The following is a 12,588-nucleotide window of genomic DNA, read 5'->3' on the forward strand; positions in this document are numbered from 1 at the left end:
GTTACTTTCTTCCAGTAGACCAACAAACTAATGCAGCCATAGGTAACTGATTTCCTATACAAAGGTTATAATATCTGAGCTTTAATAAATAAAATTTGACAATAACAAATACCAGGAATCAAATCTATCCTAGCCACTGCTCTTCATTAGGCAAATGTAAAGGAAAACTGCCAACTTTCAACTCTGGATTAAAACAACAATGACAGAACACAAGACATTTTATACTGAAGTTTTACTTTAAAAAAAAAGAAGAAAAAGAGAAATTACACACCCTTTAACAAGGGACACATAAGAAAGTTGTTTCCTCAACCTCAGTTTTAGCAGAGCCTGTGACATACTGTAACACATGTCTTATCTGGGAGGAACCTCCTATAATTATCTGAAGTAACAAGAACATTTGCTATAATAATTAAAGCCAATTATGTTTACTTCAGGATAAAAAGCAAATATTATCTGTTGTGCTTACGTATTCCAATTTCCAGACATCTACATGCTCTAATGTTGCCATGCCAATTACTGGACCCATGGTTGTCCCACACACCAGAAGCAGGAAATTATATCGCACCCTGTCTGGAGATTGGGTGGCTGCCTTCCTCAGAAGCAGCAGAAATTATGTCCAATGTGAGCTGGAGAACTATCCTTCATAAGGAAAATGAAAATAACTGGAACTTCCCTCTCTGTGATTAATTCACCTTTTTTCACAGGGAAAATACACAGAAGTGAGCAAAGAGATAAATAGAGCTATTGATGACTACTTTTTTTTTTATTGTCGGGGATTCATTGAGGGTACAATAAGCCAGGTTACACTGATTGCAATTGTTAGGTAAAGTCCCTCTTGCAATCATGTCTTGCCCCCATAAAGTGTGACACACACCAAGGCCCCACCCCCCTCCCTCCTTCCCTTTTTCTGCTTCCCCCCCATAACCATAATTGTCATTAATTGTCCTCATATCAAAATTAAGTACAGAGGATTCATGCTTCTCCATTCTTATGATGCTTTACTAAGAATAATGTCTTCCACTTCCATCCAGGTTAATACGAAGGATGTAAAGTCTCCATTTTTTTTAATGGCTGAATAGTATTCCATGGTATACATATACCACAGCTTGTTAATCCATTCCTGGGTTGGTGGGCATTTAGGCTGTTTCCACATTTTGGCGATTGTAAATTGAACTGCAATAAACAGTCTAGTACAAGTGTCCTTATGATAAAAGGATTTTTTTTCTTCTGGGTAGATGCCCAGTAATGGGATTGCAGGATCAAATGTGAGGTCTAGTTTGAGTGCTTTGAGGTTTCTCCATACTTCCTTCCAGAAAGGTTGTACTAGTTTGCAGTCCCACCAGCAGTGTAAAAGTGTTCCCTTCTCTCCACATCCACACCAGCATCTGTAGTTTTGAGATTTTGTGATGTGGGCCATTCTCACTGGGGTTAGATGATATCTCAGGGTTGTTTTGATTTGCATTTCTCTAATATATAGAGATGAACATTTTTCATGTGTTTGATAGCCATTCATCTGTCGTCTTTAGAGAAAGTTCTATTCATGTCTCTTGCCCATTGATATATGGGATTGTTGGCTTTTTTCATGTGGATTAATTTGAGATCCTAGTTATCAAGCTTTTGTCTGCTTGAAAATATGCAAATATCCTTTCCCATTGTGTAGGTTGTCTCTTTGCTTTGATTATTGTCTCCTTAGCTGTACAGAAGCTTTTCAGTTTAATGAAGTCCCATTTGTTTATTTTTGTTGTTGTTGCAATTGCCATGGCAGTCTTCTTCATGAAGTCTTTCCCCAGGCCAATATCTTCCAGTGTTTTTCCTATGCTTTCTTGGAGGATTTTTATTGTTTCATGCCTTAAATTTAAGTCCTTTATCCATCTTGAATCAATTTTTGTGAGTGGGGAAAGGTATGGTTCCAGTTTCAGTCTTTTACATGTAGACATCCAGTTCTCCCAACACCATTTATTGAATAGAGAGTCTTTCCCCCAAAGTATGTTCTTGTTTGGTTTATTGAAGATTAGGCAGTTATAAAATGTTAGTTTCATTTCTTGGTTTTCAATTCGATTCCAAGTGTCTCTGATGGATTTGCCCCTGTAGGTCAACTGGCGCTTAGTCCTGGCAGCTTGCAGAATCTTTTCTTTTGTCTTGACTTTGGACAGGTTCATCACAATGTGTCTTGGAGAAGCTCGGTTAGAGTTGAGGTGACCTGGGGTCCGATATCCCTCTGAAAGCAGTGTGTCAGAATCTTTGGTTATATTTGGGAAATTTTCTTTTATAATATTCTCTAGTATGGCTTCCATTCCTCTGGGGCATTCTTCTTCCCCTTCTGGAATTCCTGTAACTCGTATGTTGGAACGCTTCATAAAGTCCCATAATTCTGACAGTGAACATTCTGCTTTCTCTCTCTTCTTTTCTGCCTCTTTTACTATCTGAGTTATCTCAAGAACTTTGCCTTCTACCTCTGAAATTCTTTCTTTTGCATGGTCTAACCTCTTGCTGATACTTTCCATTGCATCTTTAAGTTCCCTAATTGACTGTTTCAGTTCCTTCAGCTCTGCTATATCCTTTTTATATTCTTCATATCATTCATCTCTTATTTGATTTGTTTTTGAATTTACTTTTGGTTATTGTCCACTTTATTAGCAGTTTCCTTCATTGTTTCCATCATTTCTTTCATTGTTTTCAACATGTTATTCTAAATTCCCTTTCTGTCATTCCTAACATTTCTTCATAGGTGGAATCATCTGCAGTAGCTACCTAATGGTGCCTTGGTGGGGTTGTTCTGGACTGGTTCTTCATGTTGCCTGGAGTTTTCTGTTGATTCTTCCTCATGAGTGGTTTCTTTTATCTGTTTCCTTGCCCTAATTTTCCTTTCACTTCCTCTTGCTCTTTAAGTTCTCGTGCCTGTGGAAGTTGCGGGCGAGTTTAGACAGATTGAACACATGCGACCACTTGCCGGTTTTCCACTGTTTTAGTCCTCCTCTTGGGGTCCAGAAGTCTCTCGCTGACTCCCTGTATCCTCTCAGGGGTGATGATAGGCAGATCCCACCAGCCAGAGATGCCTGGAGTCCTATCTCCCCAGACTCACGGTGCCCAGATGCAAGGAAGCTGTTACTCGGCTGCCATCTTGCTCCGCCTCTCTTGATGACTACTTTTAAACTGAAAAGCATAATTCTTTGTTTCAACTTTGTAATCAGCTCCATACCCAGAAACACCCTTTTATGGTTCTCTTATTTTCTTTCTTTCTTTTTCTTTTTTTTTTTTTGCAGTTTTGGACAGGGCCGGGCTTGAACCAGCCACCCCCCATACATGGGGTCAGCGCCCTACTCCTTGAGCCACAGGCACCACCATACAGTTCTCTTATGTTTCCTATCTCCAGACTGTAAGATTTGCTGACTAGACCTTTATAACTTTGTCACTCTAATAACGTTTCTTTTTGAAACTTTTTCTACCCCCAGAAATGATGAAACCTCCTTGTAGGGAAGAGATGACAAAGTCTTACACCACCTGTTTATCCAGATAAGACAAGGTAAGCGATGCAACACCACAAATCGTGCCCAAGGACGGGCTACTTCCTGCATCCCACCTGCGCACACTGCAGAAAGAATGGCCAGTATTTACCCTTAGCTCGTTTTAGTACCAACATCCTCCGCCTGGGAGAGACTTAACTGCTACTTTTTCTGTCACGTGATGTGTGTTCCAGCATGATTTCTCACTGCACTTGGGGGCCCTGCCCTCTGTCTCCATCCGACCTGGGATGTGGCCCATTCCCTTCATGCATTATTCATTTCTCCTTCAGAAAAACCCTGACCCTGTTGATTTGCTGGGAAGGTGGGTTCAGGGCCTCCATTTTTCCCAACTCCCAGGTGGTGCATCCTCTGCAGTCAGTCTCCTTTCTTCCTCAACAATTCTCCTTGTTGCTGTAATTGGTTTTCTGTGCAGCAAGCAACAGAGGGACCCCCTCTTGTGGGTTCATTAACGATCTGACAACCTAGCATGTTGAGTTTAATCTGCCTTTGAGGGACTATGCATGATCTTTAGAAATTCCTAACTGACTTTAGCAAAGGTGGTGAATGTCCAAAAGATAACTGTCACTGACAGTGTGGCTCAGTTTGCTATGTTAAAGCAAACAGCTTAGTACAGCCTTGAAGTGAGGAACGTTTTAAAAATGGACAGACAGAATAGCCCTTATGTACAGTAACAACTGAATATACTGAAAGAAAAAAGACAGAAAGATAATAACACAGAACTTTCCCAACTTGCGTCAAATACTTATTTTAAAGGCGGCTAAGTCATGGTCACATCTTTCCAGAGAAGGGGTTCTAGCTCTTCCAAAAAATAAGTAACATTTTGCAGACAATGAGTTTTCAAATAGCTATTTAATGTGTAGGTAGAGAGAAATGTGTAAACATGCACATACATTTTTTAGAACCAGGATCCTATTTAGAAACATAGTGACAATGATCCTAGCTTTTTCTTTCTAGAAGAAATGTCAGAGTCCGTTCGATTCACATGGCTTCCTTTAAAGATGAGGAGATGAAAGCCTATGGAGGTTTGGTGAACTGCCTGAGATCCCCAGGTCGAAATGTGAGCCAGGACTTGAAACCAGACTTTCTAACAAATTATTTGTATTTTAGGGTTCACCGCTTTTGTTGCACTTTGATTCCACTCTAGTTTATAGAACCAGAAAACACAATATAACAAACCCTCACACTTATAGCTGTAACTAGAAGGACTTGTTGTTTTATTGCTGCTTGGTTGAACCCAGAGGGAAAATCTTTGATTAACTTTCCCAGAATATGCTTGAGAGAAACAGATGTAGGTGCTCAGGCTGGGATTGGCTTGGCCATCACGAATAATGTAAATACGGCAAACCGAGCTTGTGTACTTATTGGTTCCTCAAAGAGAAAGAACATTCCTAGTAGCCAAGTACCCTTCCTCCATTTGGGGATAGAATGAGCCTCGTCTATTAGTCTTTCAGGCAAACTTTCAAGGTTGCTTCGATGATTGAAAAATATCCCGTAGAGCATGAACTTAGGAATTCATGGTGTGACCCGTATTTGTAAACAATGTGCATGTAGGTTCATTAATGTATTTTGATGAAGTCTGACATGTTCAAGAGTTTCTAGCCAGATAGAAGAAGGAATATTCAGAATAAGGAAGTCTGAGCCTAATAAAGCAGGATGGATTATTGTGTCAATAGCTCATTTTCATACCAAAAAAAAAAAAAATGCTGAAGGAAACTTTCCAAAAGTGTGTTCCTTTTGGTCTCTGTTTGTTTGACTGGTATTTGTCTCTAACCATGCCCATGTAAGTTGTTAAAGATTTCCCTTTCATCTTAGCAATGCAGACCACACCATTCATTGCTTTCTTTTCCACATAAAAGTTCACTTATGGTGATTACTCCATAAGAATAAAAAGCAACTTCAGATAAATCTCACAGTGTATGTGGCTTGAGACCTGCATTCTGGCATCAAGAAATGATGTGACAAATACACTTTGGAAGAATGAAGCCATCAGCAAAATGCCCTCGAGGATAATAAAACCCTGGGAGATAGGAGAGTGTGTATCTGAGATGACGGATCCGTGACCTGCAAAACAGACTCCATAAATTTGGGGCATCAGTCCCACTGTAGGAACAGTTCTCCTTCCCTAATGAGCTTGGTGCCCTCTTACGAATGGCTGGTCCTGCAAGCCCATTAAGTGGCAAGAAGCCCCTTAAAATGTAGTTTACACGGTCCAAGTAACTCACCCCTGGGACTGTTAGATCCCAGGAAAAGGATAGAAGGACATATTAGAGCTAAAAGTCTCAAAAGACCATAAAAGAAAGGGGAGAGGTACCTGTAATTGGGGACAGTGGAAATGAGGCACAGAGGAAGAACTAGGACTCCTTAAATTTAAGAATGCCATTGGTGATGGTGGATGGGTAAATTAATTTAATTACAGTAATCATTACACAATATATACATACAAGTCTATCAAGTCATTATCCTGTCCACTTTCGATATATGAATCTTTGTCAGTTAAATAATTTAAAATTACAAATAAAGAATTTGCTTTATGTCCCGAAACACATAATGAACAGAGAATCTGATGTTTGTATTAGATTATTTTTAATAGAGGTGGAGATTCTAACTCCCTGATTAGTAATATTCTAAGTGAATACTCATGTTTCAACCAGGTTTTATTTGATCTTACTTAGAATAATTAGTAAAAATATAAAGAAATTCAAAGGAATTCTCTAAAAACTAACTTAAATTTCTTTTAAAGGAGTGAATGAATTAGACATTCTCAATTGTCACCTCATATTATAATGGAGATTTATAATACATGTACGGTATATATTATATTACTAATAATAAATAAATTCACATACTAACCACCAATTACTGCAAATCAACATTACCCAGAAGTTGAGGTCTCCCATCTTCCTCTTCTTGACTTCATTCCAGTTCTTTTAGTTCCCACCTGATTTTTGTGTTTATTATTCCCTAACTTAACAATTACTATTGATATTTGATATCATGTATTTGTCTTACTTTATTTCACTCTTTAAGAAATATGCATCATGGAATATTTGCTGTATATGTTCCTGAGTGATAGCTACTTTCGTTTTCCCTTTGTGTGACCTGCATATGGAATCATGCTTTTTATCACGTTATTGCTCAGCTGTATATACTAAGGATCCATGCAGCTATGTGTACAGGTAGTTCTTCATTTTTACTTTCTGAATAGAATTTGTGTGAATTTGCCACAGCATATTTATCTGTTTACCTCTCCTATGATGAACACCTAACTTGTTCTCAGTATTTCTGTTGTGCTTTCTGTTTGCACACACGTGTGTATGTGTGTGTGTGTGTGTACGTGTGGTTCTATAATCCCAACTACTGTGAAATATGTTTCCAAGGTCACACACATGCTAAGATTTTTACTAGCATATATACCCAGAAGTTTAACTGCTGAATTGTAGGTTGTATCCACCCTCAGCTTTAGTAGATAACACCAGACAGTTTTCCCAAGATGCTGAGAAACTTTATACATTCACCAGCAATGCATAAGAATTTTCATTGTTCATGCCAGCACTTGACAGGATTTTTTTCATTTCTGGGGCAAGACACGATTGCAAGAGAGACTTTACCTAAAAAATGCAATCAGTGTAACCTGGCTTATTGTACCCTCAATGAATCCTCAACAATAAAAAAAAAAAAAAAGAAAGAAAGAAAAAAAATTATTTTTATTTTTTCTCAACTTTATAGGGGTTAAAATGACAAATGAACACTATGTATATTTTCAGTGCATAACATAATGTTTGGATAGATGTATTCATTGTGAAAAGATGGCCACAGTCAAGGTAATTAATATATACATCACCTTACATAGTTGCCTTTTTTTTTTTTTTTTTTTTTTTTTTGTAGAGACAGAGTCTCACTTTATGGCCCTCGGTAGAGGGCCGTGGCATCACACAGCTCACAGCAACCTCTAACTCCTGGGCTTAAGCGATTCTCTTGCCTCAGCCTCCTGAGTAGCTGAGACTACAGGCGCTCGCCACAACGCCCGGCTATTTTTTGTTTGCAGTTTGGCCGGGGCCGGGTTTGAACCCGCCACCCTCGGTATATGGGGCTGGCGCCTTACTGACTGAGCCACAGGTGCCGCCCACATAGTTCCTTTTTTAATGATAAGAATATGATCTATGCTTTTGGAAAACTTCAGGTATACAAAACAGTATTAACTGTCGTTACCATGTTGTACAACAGATATCCAGAAATTATTCGTCTGGCCTAATTGCAACTTGGTACCCTCTGACCAACATCTCCCCATTTCCCTTACACCACAGTCCCTGGCAATCACCTTCCTACTCTCTGTTTTTACAAATGTGAAAAATTTAGATTCCACGTATTAGTGAGGTCATGCATTAACTATCTTTCTGAGCCTGGCTTGTGTTTCTTAAAGCATAGTGTTTTTCTGGTTAACCCATGTTGTCCAAAATGTGCAAATGACAAGGCTTTGTTCTTTTTTAAGTATGAATAATATTCCAGTGTGTGTATGAGACATTTTTAAATCTATTCATCTATTGACAGACACTCAGGTTGATTTCAAATTTTGGCTATCATGAATAATGCTGCAATTAATGTGGGAGTGAATATATCTTTTTAACATACCGATTTCATTTCCTTTGGATATATATCCAGAAGTGGCATAACTGGATCAGATGGCAGTTCTATTTTTAATTGTTTTAAGAACCTCCATACTATTTTCCATAATATCTGCAACTAACTTGCATTCCCATAGTATTTGATATTTAACTTTTCTTTCTTTTTTTTCCAACAAACTGATGATGTAGATAGCTATTTTATTTTCAATTCATTTTTTCTTAATTGCTAATGGATTTAAGCATTTTATCCTGACTTTACTCAATTCACACATCCATCTCCTTGTTATAGCCTTTTCCCTCCTCTTTACTTTGAGCATGATAATTTCACTTGTATTGGCCAATGTGATATGAATGTAAATAATGTGAATGGTGACTTGAAATGTGTTTGTGTGTTTAGGCTGGCCCCCTCGGTGTGCAGCCCTGCCGTGAGAAAAACTACAACTAGCCCTTATTTACCACTTCCCAGCTTGGGGCCTAGACTGAGACACTACTCAGAGTTGTCCCAGCACACCCACGGGCATGTGAGTGCTAAGTTAAGTGCATACTTTTGCATGCCACAAAAAGTTCAAAACTGCTCGTCACTCAGCATTACTGTAGCAATGGCTGACTGGTAAATATTTGCCAATTTTCTATTGGATCAGAAGCCTTTTCTTACTTATTTGTCTTAGCCTAGTAGTGAATTTTATGTTGTGTAGTAAGTTAGGGATCCAGTTCAACATCATTGATTGACTAGAGAATCCCTTTCTCACTGATCTGTACTGACATTATAATGTACACAACATTTCTATGTATGTGTGTTCTCTCTGGCTTTCCTTGCAAGAAAAAAACTGTCTTGTTTCTTAAACATTTATGACATGCTTTTTATCTAGTAAGACAAGTCAGTCTGCCTTATTTTTCTTTTTTTTTTTTTTTTGTGGTTTTTGGCCGGGGATAGGTTTGAACCCGCCACCTCTGGCATATGGGACCGGCGCTCTACTCCTTGAGCCACAGGCGCAACCCTGCCTTATTTTTCTTTATCAGGATTATTTTGATTTTTGTCCCTTTACCTTTTAACGTACATTTTGATTGTAATTTATTTCGATTTCCCTATCATGCTACTTGAACGAAGATGCCATTCTAATTTACAGCCAGATGAATACAAACACATCGTGAGCAGTGGGATTAATTGTGGATCTTGATTTTGGTGGGGGCTTTGTACACTGTACACTCAGGATGGATCAAGGAATATTCCCAGAAAAAAGTCAGTGAAAATTTTATAAGAAAAGATAATCCTTGAACTAAGAATTGAAGAAAGGTAGAAATTTTAGGGGTTGTGAAAAGAGGGGGAAATTCTTGGCAAAGACAGAAGTTTAGTGTCATAGCTCTTTTAGAACTTGTCTAGCAGGCTTGCCCATGTTTTTATCAGAAACCCTGCCCCTTTACCCCCCTAACACACAGAGGACCAGTCTATGAAAATATTAATACCAGTTTATGAATAGGATGAATGTGGAGGCAAAGTTACTTCAGTAAGACTAGCAGAATATGAATACCTGTTTACCTCATGTTTGAAGAATTGAAGAATTTTCAATTACGGACATTAATGTTCATACACGCATTTGAGAAAATCTACTCTGATAACAATTTGGAGAATGGATGAAAATGAGAGATGGTATGGTAGGCAGAATAATGACCCAATGAAGATGTCCACAGTGTAGTGCCCTGAACCTGTGAGTATGTTACCCAACATGTCAAAAGGGACTTTGCAGATGTCAAAACTTTGAGATGTGGAAATTATCCTGGATTATCCAGGTGAGCAGATGAGGATATCAGAGTGAAGCAATGTGAGAAGACCTCAACCCACTATTTCTGGATTTTAAAACTACCAAAAAGACTGTGAGCCAAGATATGTGAATGGTCTCAAGAAGCAGGAAAAATCAGGGAAGCAGATTCTCCCCTAAATCCTCCAGAAAGGAAGCTGCTTTGCTGCTGCTGGATTTTAGTCCAGTGAAGTCCATGTTGGATGTTTAACCTACAAAACTACAAGAATATAAATTTGTGTTGTTTTAAGCCACTAAGTTTTTAGTAATTTGTCATAGCAGCTATAGATGGCTAATACAGATGGTGAAACTGCTGGCAGAGATAAATGAGAAAACTACTATAATCCATATCAAACAAAGTATTTTGTGGAAGGTGGTCATTCATTCTGATAAATTTGTGGTTTCCCTGAAAAGAGTAAATACAGGAAGAATTTTCCCTGGTGATTAAATTTTCTAGAAAGACATGAAACATAATTTTCTTTGAACAAAGGCAAATTATGCATTTGTGGTAAGTATCCTTCCATGAAGAGCAATGCCCCTTTAGGTCCAAAATGAATAGGGCAACAGGAAATAAAGTGACAAGTTATCTAGACCTTTGAGGCATGAAAGAAAATTCCTTTTAATTAAATTAGTAAAAAGTTTAATGTTTTGAGAATATAATTATTTTAATTAGCTATTAAGCAATGACTCACCATTATTAGTGAATTGTCAGTCTCCAGAAGAAAATGCCATCTCATGGCTGAACTATAATGAGGATTCCATACATACCATACATACATCTAATGTCAAGAGCCATGGGTCATAGGCTGCACATTTACTTCTTCTAAAGATGATTTTATTGATTTAATTTATAAATTTTAAGGAAAAAAAATATAATATAGCTTAGGAATTCTGAAAACTAGGATTCAAGACTTGGATTTTTTTTTTTTTTTTTTGAAACAGAGTCTGACTCTATTGCCCTGGGTAGAGCGCTGTGACATCGTAGCTCACAACAATCTCAAACTCTTGGGCTCAAGACATCCTTTTGCCTCAGCCTCCTGAATAGCTTGTACTATAGGTGCCTACCACAAAACCCAGCTATTTTTTCTTTTTTAGTAGAGACAGAGTCTTGCTCTTGTTCTTGCTTAGGCTGGTCTTGAACTCCTGAGATTAACGGCTCCACTCGCCTTGGCCTCCCAGAATGCTAGGATTACAGGCGTGAGCTACCACACCTGGCCAAAACTTGGCTTTATTATGTAGTAGCCCTGTGACTTTAGGTCAATAGCTGAATTCTTGCAGACTATTTCCTCATCTGTAAAATAAGGACAATAGTAGCAACTATCTCGTGTGATTATTGTGAGGATTAAATAAGACCACTGCTTAAAACAGTGTTTTTCAACCTTTTCTATTTCACGGAACACTTGGAACCATAGTTAAAATTCTGCAGGATACTTAAATTATGCTGATCAAAGAAAAAAGAGTTAAAGAATATACTTACTGTGCTTTGAATGTCTTTTGAAAATCACTTAATGAACATTCTTTAAAATTTTTTACAGCCACCTGGAATCCTCTCACAGTATACCAGGTGACAATCAGTGCTTAAAGTATCAAGTATGATGTCTAGTACATGTAATAAACATTCACTAAAACTTAATTATTATTTATGACTTATATGCACACGCATACGTGGAGGCATTATGAAGTGGATAGGACATGTGAGAAACACTACCACATTCTGAGTTTTTGTATTACAGTTATATATTGTGTGGTTATCTTCCCTACTTAATATTATGTTCCTTTATAGCAGAGCAAGACTATGTGGCCCTAAGGAGTTTGCTACGGGAGCCCAGAAAATTAAAGACTAATTTTTTGGCATTTTGGTACAACATAGGAGGTAGAGAAATATTGAACTGTAGTTTGAGCAACAGTAAAGATTTCAGAGAGTATTTAAGATAAAGAGAAGAATTTGGACAGAAAAATTATAGTGTGATTAAATATGGGGGCAGAGCTGAGTTTGGATAAAATGTAGAAAGTTCATATGAGTGGAAGGGATGAAACATCAAATTGATAAATAAAAGAAGGAACTGAATTTTATGGTAGGTGTGCATTGCACCCCGTGGTGAATGAAAGGCCATTGTTGAGCTTGGCTCTTCCAGATGATGACCTTGGTAGCCACGTGCAGAGAGGGAGGAAGGCAAGATGTGAGAGGTTGGTGAATTTGCAGGAAAGAATGCAGTTCATACACACGAAGATGATAATCTGCTCGTGGAATGATGCTGGTCTGAACTTGAAGATAACATTTAGGACTGAATCTAGAAGCATTAAAAAGTAAAAAACAAACAAACAAAAAAGGCCTATCAGTAAAGAACTTGGAAATAGTTATGAGTAGTTACTGGTGTGAGAACTTTAGTTAACAGTTAAAAGTAGCAAGAAAATTCCATCTGCGCTTACCTACATGTAAAGAAATTCACGATTTACTAGTGAGAGAAGAAAAGCAAGACGCAAAATCACATGCATCCTGTGACATCCTTAGTATAAAGGCAATGATACAAACATTTTAATAAAGATTACTTGTGGGAATAGAGACGAGGAGAGTGCTGCTATATTTAATTATATAATAGTATGATATTCAACATTTTTACAAAAAACATACTATTGTACCCATAA

The 12,588-nt window shown here is 37.9% G+C and overlaps 1 non-coding gene across 1 annotated transcript; it reads left to right on the top strand.

Annotated features, from left to right (window-relative positions):
- Positions 1-9,496: 9,496 nt before the first annotated feature.
- LOC128582830 (U7 small nuclear RNA) lies at positions 9,497-9,559 on the top strand. The gene has a single exon (XR_008379260.1). It is a non-coding gene; the product is annotated as a U7 small nuclear RNA (small nuclear RNA).
- Positions 9,560-12,588: the final 3,029 nt, after the last annotated feature.

The sequence above is a fragment of the Nycticebus coucang genome, chromosome 3 (assembly GCF_027406575.1).
Source record: "Nycticebus coucang isolate mNycCou1 chromosome 3, mNycCou1.pri, whole genome shotgun sequence".
NCBI classification, from domain to species: domain Eukaryota; kingdom Metazoa; phylum Chordata; class Mammalia; order Primates; family Lorisidae; genus Nycticebus; species Nycticebus coucang.